Source organism: Dasypus novemcinctus, chromosome X (genome assembly GCF_030445035.2).
Source record: "Dasypus novemcinctus isolate mDasNov1 chromosome X, mDasNov1.1.hap2, whole genome shotgun sequence".
NCBI classification, from domain to species: Eukaryota; Metazoa; Chordata; class Mammalia; order Cingulata; family Dasypodidae; genus Dasypus; species Dasypus novemcinctus.
Window position 1 is genome coordinate 117,146,716 of NC_080704.1, and position 21,049 is coordinate 117,167,764.

Genomic DNA, 21,049 nt, shown 5'->3' on the forward strand with positions numbered 1-21,049 from the left:
TTTGCATACAACTACCTCCAGAAATTATGTGTATCTCATCTAAGGAACTGCATACTGAAAAGATGTCTAATAGATTCATTAGTCAGTAAGTTTTGTATTTGGAGATTTGACTACTTTTGTATGTACTCTTAGGCAATTCCTTTTGTCATTTGATGGATTTATACATGCAGGCTTGTAAACAGAAATGTGTAAACAACTTTTCATGTTCTTATTGATTTACATTCTAGTGTCAAAAGTAAATACACATAGAAAATATTAGAACCCAGTATGAACAAAAATACACAATACAACCCAACTTCCTTTTAAAGTATGAAACATAAAATACATTTCTGAGAAATACTGGTTCGTGTCATTACCATGTTAGATTTGACTGTGTCATCATTAAAATATCATGTTAATTTAGCATTTGATGAGATAAAAGAGACGTTTGAGCATATTTTATCTTCCTAAAGTCAAAGATAAAAGTCATGATATTCTCATTTCCAGTAGCCATTAGGATCCCTCTCTTTGAAATTTGTAGTCAATATCTTCCCTTCTGATTTTGTCTTCAAAGTTGCCAGGTATTAGCCACACTTCTTCAAGCCAGTAGCCTCACTCCAGTCAGTAGACTCTACTCCTGTTGCTTAGTGTTTGTGTGGGCTCTAAATTATTTTTTTAAAAATCAGAATAATTTGAAGTAACCCAGTGACACTGTTCAACATTTCTGTAGCTTCCAAAGTTAATCCCTGTAAATATATATATAAATTTTTTCTTCTTTATTTTTTTAAAATATTGCATTTAAAAAATATAAGGTCCCCATATAGTCCCCACACCCCCACACCCCACTCCTCCTTCATCAACAACCTCTTTCATCATCTTGGCACATTCGTTGCATTTGGTGACTACATTTTGTAGCACTGCTGCACCACATGGATAATGGTTTACATTGTAGTTTACACGCTCCCCCAGTCCATCCAGTGGGCCATGGCAGAACATACAATGCCCAGCATCTGTCCCTGCAGTACCACCCAGGACAACTCCAAGTCCTGAAAATGCCCCACATCATATCTCTTCTTCCCTCTCCCTACCCTCAGCAGCTACCGTGGCCACTTTCTCCACATCAATGTTACAATTTCTTCCATTACTAATCACAATAGTTCCATAGTAGAATATATTTTTTAATGATTTGTAAACAAAAGCTGCTCCTTTATCTCCCTAGCTTTGGCCAGCTGAACAATTTCAAGGAACAATGTAAGGAATCCTTTGGGTTGCAGCTGAGCAAACCTATAATTTTAAATAATCCTTAATTTATTAATTTTTTAGGGTAAGTTATAGTTTCACATGAATTGACTCCTTTGGTAACTGAAGAAAATCCTTATGAATTTCACATTATAAGACATGAGTAGCAGAGAAGCCTTCTAAGACAGTAAAGTAAAGTAAGGTGTAGTGTTCATTTTTGCCGATCACCCACATCCCTACTCTGTCAGGAGTGGAGAGCCAGGAAGCATGGGTATTCTGGCATCCTAGCCTTCTAATTGTTCAGAAAGACCTTGGTAAACCTCAGTCCCATTTCTTCCTCATATTTGCTTATCTTTCAAGCAAGTTAGAGAAATATACTGCTGAACTATGGGAAAGGTAGGATGAGGGAGGCTAGTTTGAATTGACAGGAAGCCTTAATTATAAGCCATTCTAAGAGAAAATAATTATGGTTGTTTACTTTCATACCCTGTAAGATGAAATATGGTAAGGAAGTTCTGTCTAGTGTGGCTTCCTCCAGGGACTGCTTCTAGAAATTGGTAAGAAGGGTACTTAATTAATAATACAATTATACCTAAATGAAGGGGGTGCTTTTTTTCAAATTAGAGAAATTGTTGGTTTACAGAAAAATCATGCAAAAAATACAAAAATACTCCAAAATTTGGACTGCTTCACAAAATTGCACATCATCCTTGCACTGGGGCCATGCTTATCTTCTCTGTATTCTTCCAATTTTAGTATCTGTGCTATCGACAGGAGCACGTGCTTATAAAGTATGGACAATGCATGGAAATTTAGAGTTTTAACAACTTTTATAACCTTTTCAGGAAATCTTGTTTACTACTGTAATTAGCTTAACAAATTGTCTTCTTAGAGTATAAAAATAAAGAATGCTGGTTCTTGCATTTTCACAAATTCTAAATTAGTAGATTCCAAATGAGGGACAGTTGGTTGCCTGCTGCTCAGCTGAGGTTTGGCTTTGTTTGAGACCATTCATTTCTTTCCCCTGCACCTTCTCTGCCTACCCCAAATAATGTGAATGAAACCAAATATTTTTTCATCAGTTGTAACTTTTACATAGATGAGAACCAGATAAATGAATATTTTTCTTGTTTTTCACCATTACTCCTTTTGGAGAATTGGCTGGAACAAAGCACTCTTCCTAAGGGTCATGTGACATAAGAAAGTGGGTCTGAAATGCTAGACACTTCTAATGAGATTGTACATATATAGATAATAAAAGAGCTTTTTTATGCAAACTGATGGTGCAAACAAGAGAAATATTAGCCTCCTTCAGTGCAAAGACCTCAACAGCAGCATTAGTATCCCCAAATTGAATGTCCTAATGATAAATGAACTGTGCCTATTTCTCAAACCACTTACACATCTCTGAGATGTACAGCTTTGCCTTTTATCCTCTTGTCTCAGTCATTGGGATTACTTTATGTACTTGAAAGTAATGAGATTGCATTTTCTCCCCCAAATATCCTATCACTCCTACTTTTCATTTAAGGCAGAATGACCTTTACCCCCAATTAGAACAAATTAGTGACATTTTACTTCATCTCAAAACCACTGAGCCATTGTGAGAGCAGAGTCAATGGTGGAGCCCTAATGGGGCCTTGAAAGCTGAGCAGGAAAGAAAAGAACAGAGGAAGCAGAAAGAGTAAAAAGGAAGTGGGGGTGGGTGCAGGGGATGGTAACAGAGGGCAGGATGGTGGTAGAAGTAGTTAGGACTCAAAGGAAAGGAAAGGGAAATGAGGGTGAGGTAGCCTGGAGACGAGGGAAAAAAGCCCAAGGATTGCAGATGGGACTGGGTCTAGAGACTGAAAAAGGAGCAAGAAATAATAAAGAGGAGACAGGTGTGAGGTTCATTGAGCCTCAGAATGGGGAAGCAAGGAGCGTGGTGAGGGAGCTACCCCATCTGCTTTTAACTGACTCACTTTCTCAGGCTCTATATGGGAGAGAAATCTCATTCACTAGCTTAAACGCTTGCTCACTGGCTCTCAATCTTTCTCTGGGCCCTTTCCCCTTCATGATGATAAGAATACATTAGGATAAAGAGGTAGACAATAGGATGTGCAAGGCACAATGCTCTTGTAAAAAGAAGATGCATTGGAGTCAGTTTTATATTCAATTTATTGTGAGGCCTGGCAAACTACCTAATCTCTCAGAGCTTCAACTCCCTCACTCAAAATGAAGGGTAAAAAGTACTATTCTCTAAAGTTTGATTAGTATTAAATGAAATTGTGTACAGGCAAGTTCCTAGTACAGTTTCTAACACATAGTAAGAGCTCAGTAAGTTAGTTCTGGATTTGCATATCAATGTATGCCAGACCTGGGATATACAGAACCATTTGTAGTCCATTATTTGTACAGACAAGGCAACACACTTCATGGGATGATTTGAGAGACCCAGAGGTTTGCTTTTGCAACGTTTATTCTCCTTGTCAAGCCTGCAAAAATCTCTGAAATTGCACACTGAGAATCACACTTATAGTTTAAAGTATTATTTGCCGAGAGCTCTTTTTCAAATCTGACCGGTACAACAAAGAAAACATTGATTTAGCTTCAGCTTTGTGCCATATACTTTATATACAACCCCATGCTTCTGCAACAGAGAGCACTTAACCCTTGGAGGAACTGAAATTAACAAAATAGATGTGGCACATCTTCTTGGAACTTCATATTTACTCCCAGATTAAGGGGAACATAGTGAAGTAATTTAACTAATGCATAATTGAAAACATTATTACTTCATCATGCAAACACAAATATACAATGCAATAGAAAGAAAAATTGAATAAATTTTAAATATGAAGCATGAAACATGACACTTCAAATTATTTTTCACTGAAACCACTTTGGGCTGTGCCCTCAAGTCCCACAAGAGTACAAAATCAATCTTCTTACAGTTTTATATAGGCTAATCTTCCATATCAAATAGACCCAATATTTTTTTTTTAATTTTTTTATTTTTTATTGACTTTGTAATAATATTACATTAAAAATATATATGTGAGGTCCCATTCAACCCCACCCCCCCACCCCCCCTCTCCCCCCCCCCAACAACACTCGTTCCCATCATCCTGACACATCCATTGGATTTGGTAAGTACATCTTTGGGCACCTCTGCACCTCATATACATTGGTTCACATCATGGCCCATACTCTCCTCTATTCCATCATGTAGGCCCTGTGAGGATTTACAATGTCCGGTGATTACCTCTGAAGCACCATCCAGGGCGGCTCCATGTCCCGAAGACGCCTCCACCTCTCATCTCTTCCTGCCTTTCCCCATACCCTTTGTCCATTATGTCCACTTTTCCCAATCCAATGCCACCTCTTCTATGTGGACACTGGATTGGTTGTGTCCATTGCACCTTTATGTCAAGAGGAGGCTCAGATTCCACCTGGATGCTGGATGCAATCCTCCCATTTTCAGTTGTAATCACTCTAGGCTCCATGGTGTGGTGGTTGTCCTTCTTCACCTCCATCTTAGCTGAGTGTTAGACCCAATATTAATATGCCTTAAACACTTTCCTTGCCCACATTAGATTGTAAGCTGAGTGTTCCTAGCCAACAGGTGGCATTCCTCCATGTGGTGATTCAGGGAACCAGAGCCCTTCTAACTCATGGCTCTAAAAATCATAATGACAGTGTTGCTCAAATTTTAATGTACATTTGAATCACCTGGGTATCTTATAAAAATGAGGATTGTGATTCAATAGCTTTAGGGTAAAGTTTGAGATTCTGCATTTCTACTGAGCTTCCACATAATCTGATGAAAGCACTTTGGGAAGCAAGACCCTACAATAAAGGTTATAAAACCTGGCTACACATTGCAATGGCCTGATGAACTTTTAAAAATCAAATTTATTGAGGTATAAATTATACACAGTAAACTGTACCAATTTAAAATATACGTTTGCATGAGTTTTTAAAAAAATGTACTCACTCATGTATCCACTACCATAATCAAGATACAGATTACTTCAATCACCACAAAAAGTACCCTTGTGCGACTTTGAATACAATTCTTGCCCCATTCCCAGGCAACAACTCATATGCTTTCTGTCATTAGAGTTTACTTTGAGTTATCTAGAATCTCAAATTAATATATAAAATATTTCCGGTTTCTTTCATTCCACATACTGTTTTTAAGATTCTTCCACGTTGTTGTCTCAGCAGATTCTTCTTTTTATTGCTGAGTAGTGTTCCATTTTATGGATATGCCACAATTTGAATTTATGTCGAATATATCTGAACAGGATACACAGAGAGATTATATGAAGAAAACTTAAAACTCAATAATAAGATATTTAATTAAACAAAAAGAGAAATATTTGAACAGGTGTTTCATAAAGGAATATATACAAATGCCTAAATTGCATTTGTGTGTTTGTGTGTGTTTGTATCTTAAGCGGAGGTTATTTTAAAAAGTGAGATAATAGTATAGTAAGAAACATATTAGGTAGAATGACTGAAGATTAGGAAACACTTTTGTAAGTGGAGGATTACACTTCGGGTCTCTAAAGGTCATTATTATCTTAGGCTAATGAGTTAAATAGTGAGCAGAAATGGAGGTCAGAATTTGGAAATGTGGGGAAAGTTTGAAAGAGCCTAATGGAATTCCAGGAAGATGGCATCCCTGGGAGGAAGAGGGGTCTCACAGATGGGGGAGATTGGTTTCTTTACAGTAAGTTTGGTCATCTGAGCCCTCTATGAATCTCGGAAGGACACCTGAACCGATGGGGAGAGGGTAGCGGGGATCTACTCAGGCAGGCTGTCACTTCCAGCCACCCAGGGAGAGAGAGGAACTAGATTAGAGAGGGAGTGCAGTCATGCCTAATCAGCACTACTCTAGCAAACTATAGAAGTCTAAAATGCCTGGGGGAAAGGGGGGAGATAACTTTCTGAAACTGAATTAACAAAAGGAGAGAATTTAGCTCAGTGGAGGAATTCCTGCCTGGCATGGAAGAAGCCCCTGGTTAGATTCCTGGGTCTTCTTAGAGGAGTGATCAATAGAGTGATCTAGCAGGTTATCGGACATCCAGCTGATACTTGTGACAGGGAACATATAGAGAGTCTTTTTGTTTTAGGCTTTCTTGGATCCGTTATTTATTTTTAAAAAAAGGTCTTTTAATCTCTTTTCCTTATTTTACTCTGATAAGCCCAGTACATCACCTGCAGAGGGCAGGCTATAAGGTGATTGATGAACACCGGCAGCCTGAGAAGCTCCTTAGAGGTCTGAGGGAAGGTTGTTTTGCCTTGGTTGTTTTTGTCTTTTTAGTTGCTGCTGTTTTGTTTCTTTTTTGTTGTTTCCCCTTTCTTTATCCCTGCTTTTTATTCTTTTACCTATTTTTTCTACCCACATTATTTTCTTTCCTTCATTTTTATATCTTCTGCTTTCTCTTGTTTTTCTTTTCATTTCATCTTCAATTTTTCTTGTTTCATTTCTCTCTCTCACTCTTTTTCCCTCTGCTTTTTTCTTTTTTTTTCCTTTCCTCTCTTCTCATCATTCCAGCCTTTTAATTTATTTTATATATTTTTCTCTGTTTGGCTTCTCATTTCCCTTTTTTATTCCAAAATTATAGTATTCCTCCATATTTATTATTTTTTACTTGTGTTATTAAATTTCCTAGGTTTTGTATGGATCCTCTTCTACCTTTTTTATTATTAATAACATTATTCTTGACAGGGAATCAATAAAGAACCAGAGAACTTGAATAATACATTAGAGAATCTGGACCTAAGAGATATATAGAACATCACACCCAAATATAGAAGGATACACATTCTTGTCAGATGCACATGGATAATTCTCCAGAATAGAATAGACCACATGTGAGGGAACAGAACAACTCTCAATGAATTTAGAAAGATTGAAATCATACAACATAATTTCTATGACCACAATGGAAAGAAACTGGAAATCAATAAGAGGCAGAGAACCAGATTAGGCATAAAGATAGAGATGTTCAACAATACACTCTTAGCCAGTCAGTGGGTCAAGGAAGAAATTGCAGAAGAAATCAGTAACTACCTTGAAATAAATGAAAATGGCAACACAACATGCAATAAAAGCTGTACTGAGAGGGAAATTCAAAGCCATAAATGCCTATATTAAAAAAGAAGAAAGAACTAAAATCAAAGACCTAACTGCAGACATGGAGGAGTTAGAAAAAGAATTACAAACTAATCCTAAAGCATGTAGAAAGAAGGATATAACAAATATTGGAGCAGAGCTAAATGAAATTGAAAATAAGAATGCAATAGGAAAAATGGACAAAACAAAAAAAAATGTTTCTTTGAGAAGATTAATAAAATTGACAACTCCCTGGCTAGACTAACAAAGAAAAAAGGGAGAAGATGCAAATATATAAAATAAGAAATGAAGAAGTTGTATTACCTTTGACCCCACAGGAAAAAAGTGCATCATAAAAGGACGCTTTGAAAATTATATGCCAACAAGATGGATAATTTAGAGGAAATGGACAAATTCCTAGAAACACACAAGCAGCCTCATTGACAAAAGAAAAAATTGATTAACTCAACAGACTAATCACAAGTATCATGATTGAATGATTCATCAAAAACCTCCAAACTAAGAAGAACATAGGGACAGATGGCTTCACTGGTGAATTTTACCAAATGTTCCAGAAAGAACTAACTCCAATTCTGATTAAACTCTTCCAAAAAAATAGATGGGGAGCGAACATCGCCTAACTCATTCTATGATGCCAACATCACCCTAATACCAACGCCAAGCAAATATGTCAAGAGAAAGGAAAATTATATACCAAACTCTCTAAATAAAATGGAAGCCAAAATTCTTACCAAAATACTTGATAATCATATTCAACAACAAATCAAATGAGTTATACAGAATGATCAAGTGGGTTTTATCTCTGGTATGCAAGGATACATCAACATAAGAAAATCAATCAATGTAGTACACAACATAAACAAATTGAAAGAAAAAAATCACAAAATAATCTGTATAGATGTAGTAAAAGCTTTCAATAAAATACAGGGCCCTTTCATAATAAAAACAATCCAAAAGATAGGAATAAAAGGAAAACTCCTCAACATGATTAAGTGTATATGTGAAAAACCCACAGCAAATATCATATTAAATGGTGAAACTCTAAAAGTTTTCCCACTAAGATCAAGAACCAGACAAGGATGACCACTGTCAGTGATCTTATTTAACATTGTTTTAGAAGTACTTGCTCAAGCATTTAGGCAAGAAAAAGATATAAATTCATCCAAATTGGAAAGGAAGAAGTCAAAATTTGACTATTTGCAGATGACATATTCCTACAAAGCTTCTAGAGCTTAAAAATCAGTTCAGTAAAGTGCCAGGTTATAAGGTCAATGTGTAAAAATCAGTAGCATTTCTGCACACCAATAATGAGCAATCTGAGGAGGAAATCAAGAAAAAAATCCCATTTGCAATAGCAACTAAAGGAATCAAATATATAGGAATAAATTTAACTAAAGAAATAAATGACTTGTATGCAAAAAACTACACAACACTGTGAAAGGAAATCAAAGAAGACCTAAATAAATGGAAGAATATTCCCTGTCCATGGATAGGAAGACTAAACATTAAGATGTCTAGCCTATCCAAAATAATTTAAACATTTAGTGCAATCTCAATAAACATTTGCACAGCATTTTTTACTGAATTGGAAAAGCTAACTATGGAATTTATTTGGAAGAACAAGTGGCCTTGAATAGCCAAAGACATATTGAAAAAGAAAAACAAAATTTGAGGAATCACACTACCTGTCTTTAAAAAAAATACTACAAAGCTACAGTGGTAAAGGAAAACCACTATCCATGTGGTGCAGCAGTACTCCAAAATGTATTCACCAAATGCAATGGATGTGCCAAGATGATGAAAGAGGTTGTTGATGTGGGAGGAGTGGGGTGAGGGGGGTGGGAGCTATATGAGGACCTCATTTTTTTTTTAATGTAACATTAAAAAAATAAATTTAAAAAAAGAAAAAAGTGCATGGTATTGGCACAAGGATAGACATACTGACTGATGGAACTGAATTGATAATTCTGATATAGATCCTCTCATATACAGTCAACTGATATTTGACATGGCCACCAAACCCATTCAAATGGGAGTGAATATCCTCTGCAACAAATGGTGCTTGGAGAACTGGATATCCATATCCAAAACATTGAGAGAGGAACACAATGTCACATCTTATTCACAAATTAACTTAAGATGAATCAAAGATCTAAATATAAGAGCTGGCACCACAAAGATCTTGGAAGAAACTGAAAGGGATCATCTACAGGATCTTGTATTAGGAAGTGGTTTCATGAACTTGAAACCCAAAGCATGAGCAATAACAACAAAAAATAGGTAAACGGAACTTCCTCAAAATTAAAAAACTTTTGCTCCTCACATAATTTTTTCAAGAAAGTTAAAAGGCATCCTATTCAATGGGAGAAAATATTTGGTAACCACCTATCCAGTAGGGGCCTAATATCCAATATATATAAAGAAATTCACCTCAAAATTTTAAAAAAAACCGACTCATTTTTTAAAATGGGCAAGTGATTTGAATACACATTTCTCTAAAGTAGAAATACAAATGGATACAAAGAACATGAAAATATGCTCAACATCACTAGTTATTATGGAAATGCAAATCAAAACTACAATGAGATATCATCTTACATCCATTAGACTGGAGGCTATTATAAAAACAGAGAACTACAAGTGTTGGAGAAAATGTGGAGAAATGGGAATGCTTATCCACCACTGGTGGGAATGAAGAATTGTGCAACCATTGTGGAGGACAGTCTGGTGATTCTTCAGGAAGCTAACTATAGTACTGTCATACGATCCATGAATCCCACTCCTGGGTATATACCCAGAAGAATTGAAAGCAGGGACCTGAAGAGATATACGCACACCAAAGTTCATATTGATGTTATTCACTATAGCCCAAATGGGAAACAACCTAAATGTCCATCAACAGATGAAAGGATAAGCAAACTATGTTTTATACATATAATGGAATATTATTCTGTTGTAAGAAGGAATGCAGTATGAACACATAGTATAATATCAATTAACCTTGAAGACTTCATGTTGATTGGAGCAATTCAGGCACTGAAGAACAACTATTATGTGACCTCACTGATATGAATTAATCAAATGGAGCAGACTCACAGAGCGAAAGTCTGGAAGATAGGTTTAGAAGAGGTGGTTGTGAGCCAATGCCCATATGGGCAAAATCTGTGATGAGGTGGAAGGGTGTAGTTGTGCAGTGGATGGGCATGACAGTGGTTCAGTGATGATATTGGGTTGGGTGGTCCTGAACTTAGAGGGGGATAGGGTGTGGGATTTTACACTGTCCATAGAAAGGGAGGGAGGGTCAGGGAAGGGAGCAGATGAACTCTGGGATTTGCAGGTATGTGCTTAAAACTACAATGTTGGGAATGTTTTTTTTGGCAAATACAGCAGGAGGGTTACAGGTTTAAGGTGTTGGATATGGGGGCATGTGAGACAGAGCACACGTGGGGCAGACTTTCAGGGAGTATGTGAGTGTTCATCCTGTCATAAAGCATTGCATCCATGGTTGGAGACCCACATAATGAATGGGAAGGTATTGGACTCCCATCCTGTGGAGTCCTGATATATTCTCAAATAGAGGGTTGAGAGTCTCTAGAGAGCATAGGCAGTGCCTAATAGGGGAGGACAAGCCAGTATTTCAAGCCCACAATATTGTGCCAAGTATCAAGGAGTAAAGTTTGTTGGTTGCAGTGGGTCCTGAGGGCAGGGGGAGGGAGGAATAGAATAGACGGAACAAGGGGCATTTTGGGGGTGTTGGAATTATTCTACATGATCTTGCAATGATGGATACAGGCCATGTTAAACTTCATCAAAATTTATAAAATTGCATAGTCCAAAATGTAAACCATAATGTTAATCATTGACCATGGTTAATAGCAATGCTTATTATTTTTACATCAATTGTAACAAATGTACCACCCACATATAAAATGTCATTAATAGGGGAAATGGGAAAATGGAAAAGGGAGAGGGTATTGGTTATATGGGAATCTCCTATATTCTGTAAATGACTTTTCTGTAACCTAAAGCTTATTTAAAAGTAAAATAGAAAAAACAAGACACTGGGGGGATAAATGGAAGAAAATATCACTGCACATACAAGACAACAGATCCTACAATGATGAAAGACATAATGCCAATTTTTAAAATTTTTATTTTTATTACTTTTCTATTATATCAAATTCTTATTAAATTTTTGTATTTAATAAGTCATTTTTAAAACTATTATTATTATTTCACATTCTTTTTATTTTATTTGGTTATTTTGTTGGCTTAGTTTTAAAAAATTTTGGATCACAAAAGAGCTACTACTGTGGCAGGGGAGGATCATTGGTGTGGAGTGTCAGTGACGGTGGATTCATGGTAGGAGGTTCAACGGGGGCATACCTATAAGCCATAGGAAAGAGTTCAAGTGTTAATGGGACATTGTCATGGTGGGTGGAGATCCACACAATAACTGAAAGAATACCTAATTCCCATCCTGGGGAGTTCAAGCACATTCTCTAATGGGACAGCAAGTATCCACCAAGTATTGGGGCAGTGACTAGTGAAGAAGGATGGACCGTTGACAGGCTCCTGATATTGATGACTGTACTTATGAACCTTTCATTTGAAACTGAAATGTAGCCTATTATTTAAGGGTGCCTAATTCTATCCACTATTACAGTACCCAATAGCATCAAAACATATCTTTATACCCTATATGCATGCCCTGGAGAACTAACACCCATGCATCAATGACACCCCACACCATTATTCAAAATGTATTCGCCAAATGCAATGAATGTGCCACAATGATAAAAGAGGTTGTTCATGTGGAAGAAGTGGGGGTGGTGGGTTATGGATTATATAGGGATCTCTTATATTTTTAATGTAACATTTTTGTGATCTATGTAATCTTTTAAAAAAAGATAATTAAAAAATAATAAATAAATAAAGATTTAAAAAGGGTGCCTAAGAGTTACGTCCTGAGAACCTCCTTGTTGCTCAAATGTGGCCTTTCTCTAAGCCAAACTGAACATGTGAATGTATTACCTTTCCCTTGGTAAGGGACATGGCTCCCAGAGATGAGCCTCCCTGGGACCAAGGGATTACTACCAAGCACCATCTAGCAACACATTTGGGAAAAGACCTTGACCAAAAGGGGTAAAAGGTAAAAACAAATGAGTTTATGTGGCTAAGGGATTTCCGAGTAAGTGGGGAGTTCATTCCAGAGGTTAAACTTATGTATGTCTCAGTAGGATCTCATTGACTGCCCCAGCAAATATTGCCTCAATAGTGAGGCAATGTCTCTGGAGGACTCTGGAAACATACAGACACTATAGAGAAGGCTGACAGCTCAGGAGTTTGGTGCCCTGTCAGTGGGTCCTACTGCGGTATTTATGCTCTCCATTGTAACAGAGTTGCGCCCAGTTGTGGTTTTCCTACACATGGCTACACATGGCTCTTCTTCCCTTTCTATTTGAACCTATAGTTGGTACTAGAATTAATGGGTTTATGTCCAAGAGAATTAAACCTTCCGCCTTTCCATGTGCCAGTCAGACCCTGAATCTCAAGAGTTGCATAATCTTCTCTCCAGTTCATTGGACTCACCCAGGACAACTAACAAGGAAATGATGATGGGCAATGACCATCCCAATGACCAGAGAGATTCTGCAACTGCAAGCAAGATAGTCCCATCCATCTGCCCCATAGGATCTAAAACCCCTCTCAATTAGATTCAGAGTGGGCATCACATTCCCAGGATCCTCAAATTGTGGAATGAATGATGGACCAGTGTAGACTTACTATTATTCTAGCAATGGAAGAACTTTTTAAAAATTTATTGAAGTATATCACTCACACATAAACATACATAAACAATTAGTATATAATAATAGTTGTGAACTTATAAAACAAACTTACATAGCATCATACAGGACTTTCATAACTCACCCTTCCAATAATACATTGAATTGTTGTTAAACATTTTAAACTAATGATTAAAGAGTATTGTCAAAATGACTACTAATCAAAGTATTTCTTCCAACCCACCCTATTATTATTGTTAGCTTTATGTCATTTATATATGAACATACATAAACAATAAGTGTATAATAAAAGTTGTGGACTTACAAAGCAAACATGCATAACATTATACAGGTGTCCTATATATCAACCCATCACCAACACCTTGCATTGTCATGAAACATATGTTACAGATTATGAAAGAATATTCTCAAAATCTTACTGCTAATTATAGTCCTTACCTTACATTTGGTGGAATTTTCCCCAAATCCACCCTATTATTATTTTTTTAAATATTATTTTATTACAGAAGTTGTAAACTTATAAAACAATCATGCACATGTGCAGAATTCCCAAACAACATCCATCAATCAACACATCACACTGTGATGGAATATTTGTTACAGATAAAATAATATCATCTGATTGTTACCATGTCCATACTATAATTTGGCACACATTCTCCATACTGCCCCATTATCAACACAATACATCTTTGGCACAGATGCAAGCATACTAGTGCTAACCACAGTCCATAGGTCACTCCAGTTGTATTTTTCCCATGCTTCTCCACATTCCCACCACCCTGCAGTAGTGACGTACATTTGCTCCAACTCACAAAGGACACTCTTGCATCAGTACCACCAACCACAATTCTCATCCACCTCTTGGTTTACTGTGCTATTCAGTTCATAGATTATTCTCTGGCATTCTGTCAATTGGCATTTACATTTCTAGATTAACATTTTCTGCCACATCCCCATCTATAAAATAGCTTTTACTCACTATTTGTTACCATCCACTCTGTACATTTCGACACTTTTACAGTAAAACTAACTAAACTTCTACATACATTAAACATCAGTAGTCTATCTACTTCCTCCTATTATCTCCTTTAAAAATCCACCACCTACCACCGGGGCTTGAAGATATTTTCCTACAATTTCTTCTAGAAGTTTAGGTTTTTTATCCATTTTGAGTTAATTTTTGGATAAGGTGTTAGATAGGGGTATCTCTTTCCTTCTTTTGGCAATGGAAATACAGTTCTTTCAGCACCATTTGTTGAATGAACAGTTCTGCCCAAGTTGTGTGAGTTTTACAGGCAAATCAAAATGGATCAAAAACCTAAATATAAAAGCAAGAACCATAAAGCTTCTAGAAGAAATTGTAGGAAAATATCTTCAAGCCCCGGTGGTAGGTGGTGGATTCTTAAAGGAGATAAGAGGTGGTCCGAGATGGACTACTGATATTTAATGTATGTACTAGTTTTAATTAGCTTTACTGTAAAAGTGTAGAACTGTATAGAGTGAAAGGGAACAAATAGTGTGGTGTGTTGTTGGAGGGGTGTTGTTTGGGAGTTCTGCACATGTGTATGATTGTTTGGAAGCTTTACAACTTCAGTCATAAAAGTGTATTTGAAAAATAATAATAGGGTAGGTTGGGGGAAAAACACACCAAATGGAAGATAAGGACTATAATTAGTAGTAAGATTTTGACACTATTTTGTAACATTTCATAACAATGCAAGGTGTTGTTGGCGGGTTGATATATGGGACCCCTGTGTGATGTTATGCATGTTTGTTTTGTGAGTCAATAACTTTTACTCTAAATTTAATGTTTATGTATGTCCATATATAAATGATATAATGATAATAATAATAATGGGGTGGGTTGGGGAAAATAGTTTGGTTGGTGATAATGTTTTGACAATGCTCTTTAATCATTAGTTAAAAAGGTTTAACAAAAATGCAAGGTATTTGTAGTGTGAGTTATGAGAGTCCTGTATGATATTATATGTTTGTTTTGTAAGTTCACAACTATTTCTATACACTTATAGTCCATGTATGTTTATGTATGTGTGATATACTTCAATAAATTTCAAAAAATAAAAAAAACTATTTTAAAGGCACATAGGAACAATTTTGAATTGCTCAAGGAAAGAATTAGTGATTTTGATAACAGAACATGTTAACTGGAAATCAGGAGATGAGAAAGAGATAAGAATGGAAAAAAATAGAAGAGGGTGTCAGGTAATTGAATGACAATGCAAGTGCTTAAATATATGAGTTATTGCTGTCCTGTAAGGAGAAGAGAATGGAAAGGGGCAGAAAAATTATTTGAGGAAATAATGTCCTAAAAGTCCCAAACCCTTACAAGAGACCTAAATATCAATATCCGAGAAGGCCAACATACCCAAAATGAAATAAATAGGAATTGCTCTACTCTGAGATACTTACTATGCAGAAAGACAATTATCAGAGATAAAGAGAGGATTCTGAAAGCAGCAAGAGGAAAGCAAATCATCACATACGAGGAACCTCAGTACGATTAAGTGCTGAGTTCTCATTAGAAGCCATGGACGTGAGAAGAAAGTGGTATGATGCACTTAATAGGCTGAAAGAGGAAAATGTACCAGAATTCTGTATTCAAAATTGGGGTGAGATTAAAGTCTTCACAGACAGACAAAACTGAGAGCGTATGCTACCAAAGATCAGTATTCCAAGGTATACTAAAGGGACTGGTGCAGCCAGAAAGACTGTAGAAATGAAGATTATTAGGAAAGGTAAATCAAAGATCAAAAGACAGACTCTAGTATATATGTCAACAGAAAGCCAAAGGATAAAATGCTTTAACAGTAATAACAATGAATATTAATGTTATGAACTCCCCAATCAAAAGGCATAGAGTTATAGAATGGATAATAAAATATGAGCCATTTTTATGTGGTTTACAAGAGAGTAACCTCAGATATAAGAGCACAAACCAGTTGAAAGTGAAAGGTTGAAAACAGATATCCCATGCAAATAGTAACTGAAAAAAACCTGGAGTAGCAATTGGTGTGACCTCTAGACTGTGGTTAACAACAATACTGTAATATACTTGCATCAATGCCAAAGATGTACTGTGCTGATAATGGGGGGCATATTGAAAAAGTGTGCCTAATGTACACTATGGACCATGGTTTGTGGTAATAGTCTGATGTAATAATCTCATAATTTGTAACAAATATTCCACCACAGTATGATGTGTTGATGAAGAAATGTTGTATGAATATTCTACAAATGTACGTGATTGTTCTGTAATTTCATAACCTCTGTAATGAAAATATATTAAAAATAGCATGGGTTGGGGGGAAAAACACCAAATGTGATATGGACTAGAGTTATTATTAATATTTTGACTAAGCTCTTGCATAAATTGTAACACATATTTCATAACAATTCATGGAGTTGGTGGAAGGGTGATGTAGAGGGTGCCTGTATAATGTAATGCATGTTTATTTTGTAAATTCAAAGCCTTTACTATACACTTATTGTTTTGCATGGTCATGTATGATTGATATACTTCAACAGAAAGTATTTTTAAAAAGATATGGAGTAGCATTACCAATATTAGACAATGTAGGTTTTAACTGCAAAACTGTTACAAGGGATGAAGAAAGTTATTCTATATTAATCAAAGCTGCAATTCACCAAGAAGACATAACTATACTAAATATGGACCTAACTTGGGTGCTCCAATATACATGAGGTATGCACTGTTAAAACTGATAGGAGAAATAGATGTCTGTAAAATAATAGTTAGAGATATCAATTCACCACTCTCATTATTGGAAAGAACATCTGGACAGAGGATAATTGAAAAAGCAGAGAACTTGAATAATATGATTAATGAACTAAACCTAACAGACATCTATAAAGAGCATTAAACACCAGTACAGCAGGATGTACATTCTTTTCAAATGCTCATAGATATGTCTCCAGGATAGATGATATTCTGGGTCACAAGAAAAGACTCAATAAATTTAAAAACATAGAAATTATACAAAACACATTCTCTGATCATAATGGAATGAAGCTGGAAAGTCATACTGGATGGAAAAAGGGAAATTCATAAATACATGGAGATAAAACACACATTCTTAAATAACCAGTGGATCAAACACGAAAGGAAAATAGTAAACATGCTGAGACAAATGAAATGAGAACACAAAATATCAAAACCTATGGTACACTGCAAACGTAATGCTGAGAGGGAAATTTATACCTCACAATGCTTACATTAAAAAAGAAAGATCTAATTGCACATCTAGAGGAACTAGAAAAAGAAGAACAAATTAATTGCAAACCAAGCTTAAGGAGAGAAATAGAAAAAGATCAGAGCAAAAATAAAATGAAATTGAGAACAAAATTAAACCACACGCAATAGAGAGAATCAATAAAATCGAAAGTTGGTTCTTAGAGAAAATCAACAAAATTGACAAACTCTTAACTAGGCTGACAAAGAAAATAAGAGAGAAGATGCAAATAAGTAAAATCAGAAACGAGAGGGGGGACATTTCCACTGTTGCCACCGAAATAAAAGATCATGAAAGAATAGTGTGAACAACTATATGGCAAAAAAAACTAGACAATGTAGCGATATGGACAAATTCCTAGAATCATATGAATCACCTACACTGAAGCTAGAAGAAATAGAAGACCTCAACAAACCAATCACAACTAAATATATTGAAATAATCATCAAACCTCCCTAAGATGAACAGCCCAGGACAAGATGGCTTCACCGGTGAATTGTGCCAATCATTCAAACATGATCTAATACCAATCTTGCACAAGCACTTCCAAGAGACTGAACTGGAAAAACTATCAAACTCATTCAATGAAGACAACATCACCCAAATATCAAAACCAGATAAAGAAATATATTTTTAAAAATTACAGACTAATTTCTCTAGTGGACATAGATGTAAAATCTAAGGACCTAAATATGAAAATAACAACCATTAAGACACTTGAAAAATTATAGAAAAATATCTTCAAGATCTTGCAGTAGGTGGTAGTTTCTTAAAACTTACACCCAAAGCATGAGCAACAAAATAAAAAACAGGAAAATGGGACCTCCTCAAAATTTAGTACTTTTGCAACTCTGAAGACTTTGTCAAAAGGGTGAAAAGGCAGCCAACACAATGAGCAAAAATATTTGGAAACCACATATCTCATAAGGATTTAATATCCATGATATATAAAGAGATACTACAACTCAACAATAAAAAGCAAACTATCCAATTTAAAAGTTGGCAGAAGACTTGAAAAGACAACTGTCCAAAGAAGAAATGAAAATGGAGGAAAAAACACATGAAAAAAATGTTCAACATCACTAGTGATTAGTGAAGTGCCGATCAAAACTACAATGAGATACTATTTCACACCTATTAGACTGACCACTATGAAATAGTCAGATAACTACAAGGGTTGGAGAGATAGGAACACTTATTCACTCTTGGCGATTATGTAGTGGCACAGTCACTGTGGAGGACTGTTTGCAGGCTCCTGAGGACGTAGAATATAGACTTGCCATGTGACCTGGCAATACCACCCCTAGATATATACCCAAAAGAACCAAGAGCAGTGACAAACAGAAATCTGTATATCAATATTCATATCAGTGTTATTCACATTTGCCAAAAGATAGAAACAAGCCAGGCATCCATCATCTGATGAATCTCAGCATGCATGTAAACACTATCATTTTAAACCAGATTTGTACCACAGACAACTCTTTTTCTTTATTAGAGAAGTTGCGGAATTACAGAACCATCATGCATAAAATACAGGATTCCCATATACCACCCTATTATTAACAACTTGTATTGGTGTGGCTCTTTTTTAACAATTGATGATATCACCTATTATAATAATACTGTTAACTGTAGGCCACGGATTAATTTAGGGTTCAATGTTTATGTACTGTAGTTCCATGGATTTTTTTAGAATTTTTATTCTATTGCCATATATACAACCCAACATTTCCCCTTTTAATCATATTCAGATATACCTTTCAGTGAGTAAATCACATTCACAACGTGCATCCATCACCAGGATCCATCACCAAAACATAGGCATCATTCCAATAGGAATCCTGCACATTTTAAGCTTCAATTTTCCATTCAGTGCCTTAGTAAACTATATTTTAGATCTTGGCTCTGTAAGATTGCTTATTCTAATTATTTCAAGTCTGTAATCAGAAAATATTTTTCCTTTTGTGTATGGTTTATTTCACTCAACATGATGTATTCAAGGTGCCTCTGTGTTTTTTTCATGAACCGGAACTTCATTCCTTTTTAATGCTGAATAATATCCTATTGTATGTACATACCACATTTTGTTTATCCATTTATTGATTGATGTACACTTTGGTTTCTTCCATATTTTTGGTAATTGTGAATAATACTGCTGTGAACCTTGGTGTGCAAGTATCAGTTTGTGTCCCTCCTTTCAATTATTTTGGGTATAGACCTAATAGTGAGATTGCCTAGTAGTGGGCATGGTAGTTCTATACTTAGCTTTCTGAGCAACCAACAAACTGTCTTTCACAGCAGCTGTACCATTTTACATTACAACCAGCAATTAAAGAGTATTCCTATTTTTCTTCATCCTCTCCAACATTTTTTATTTTCCATTTTTTAATAGCAACAATCCTAATGGGTGGAAAATGATATATCATTGTAGTTTTTTTAACAAATCAATTTTATTGATGCATGTTAATAAAACATAAACCTATCCAAAGTGTACAATCAATGGTATTCAGTATAATCACATAGTCGTGTAATTATCTCTTCAATCATTTTTAAAACATTTTCATTATTCTAGTAATAACACGTTTAAAAGGTGAAACAAAGTCATCCTTTCTCAATCTCTCTATGCTTCCCCTACTGTACATGGCTGCTATTCTTTAGTTTATTTGTATTTATATTTTATAAAAATTTACATATTTTGCAGAGTCTTATATATGCAATATCACCCATATTTGTATTTTATATGCAGTTTCACTATGTTATACAGTCCCATGTTATACATCTTTAGTTTTACTTCTAGTATTATAAAAGTCCTCATGCTTTCCCTTGCAACCACTGTCAAACCCATATAAAAGCTCTGCTAAACACAAACACCATAATGTGCTTTCACCATTTCTATTCATTTCCAAATATTTACAAACATCCTTTGCACAAATTCTGCACAGATAAACCATCATCTTTCCATTCCCTAATTCATTCTATTTTCTGGTGACCTATATTCTAATTATTAAGTCCGTAAGTATATATAATATATTTAGTTCACAATAGGGCAATCATAAGTATTTGTCCTTTTATGTCTAGCGTGCTTCACTCAACATAATATCCTCCAGTTTCATCCATGTTGTCATATGCTCCATGATTTCATTTCTTCTTACTGTTGTGTAATAATCCATTATGTGTATATACCACAATCTGTTTATCCATTCACCAGTTGATGGACACCTGTGTTGTTTCCAACTTTTGGCTATTGTGAATAACACCACCACGAACATTGGTGTGCAGATGTATATTCATGTCACAGCTCTCAGGTCTTCTGGGTATTTACCTAGCAATGGTATTGCGGGGTGCCAGGGCAAGTCTTTATTCAACTTCCATAGGAACTGCCAAACAGTTCTTCACAGTGACTCTACCGTTCTACATTCCCTCCAAGAGTGAATAAGTATTCCTATCTTTCCACATCCTCTCCAACATTTACAGTTTTCCTACTTTTCAATACTGGCCATTCTAATAGGAGTAAAATTATATTTCATTGTAGTTTTGATTTACATTTCTCTTATCGCTAGTGATGTTGAAATTTTTTCATGTGTTTCTTTGCCATTTGTATTTTTTCTTTTGACGGT

At 35.6% G+C, this 21,049-nt stretch overlaps 1 non-coding gene across 1 annotated transcript; it reads right to left on the reverse strand.

Moving 5' to 3' along the window:
- Positions 1–1,891: 1,891 nt before the first annotated feature.
- LOC111759021 (U6 spliceosomal RNA) lies at positions 1,892–1,998 on the reverse strand. Its single transcript, XR_002793120.1, has one exon. It is a non-coding gene; the product is annotated as a U6 spliceosomal RNA (small nuclear RNA).
- Between the last annotated feature and the right edge of the window lie 19,051 nt (positions 1,999–21,049).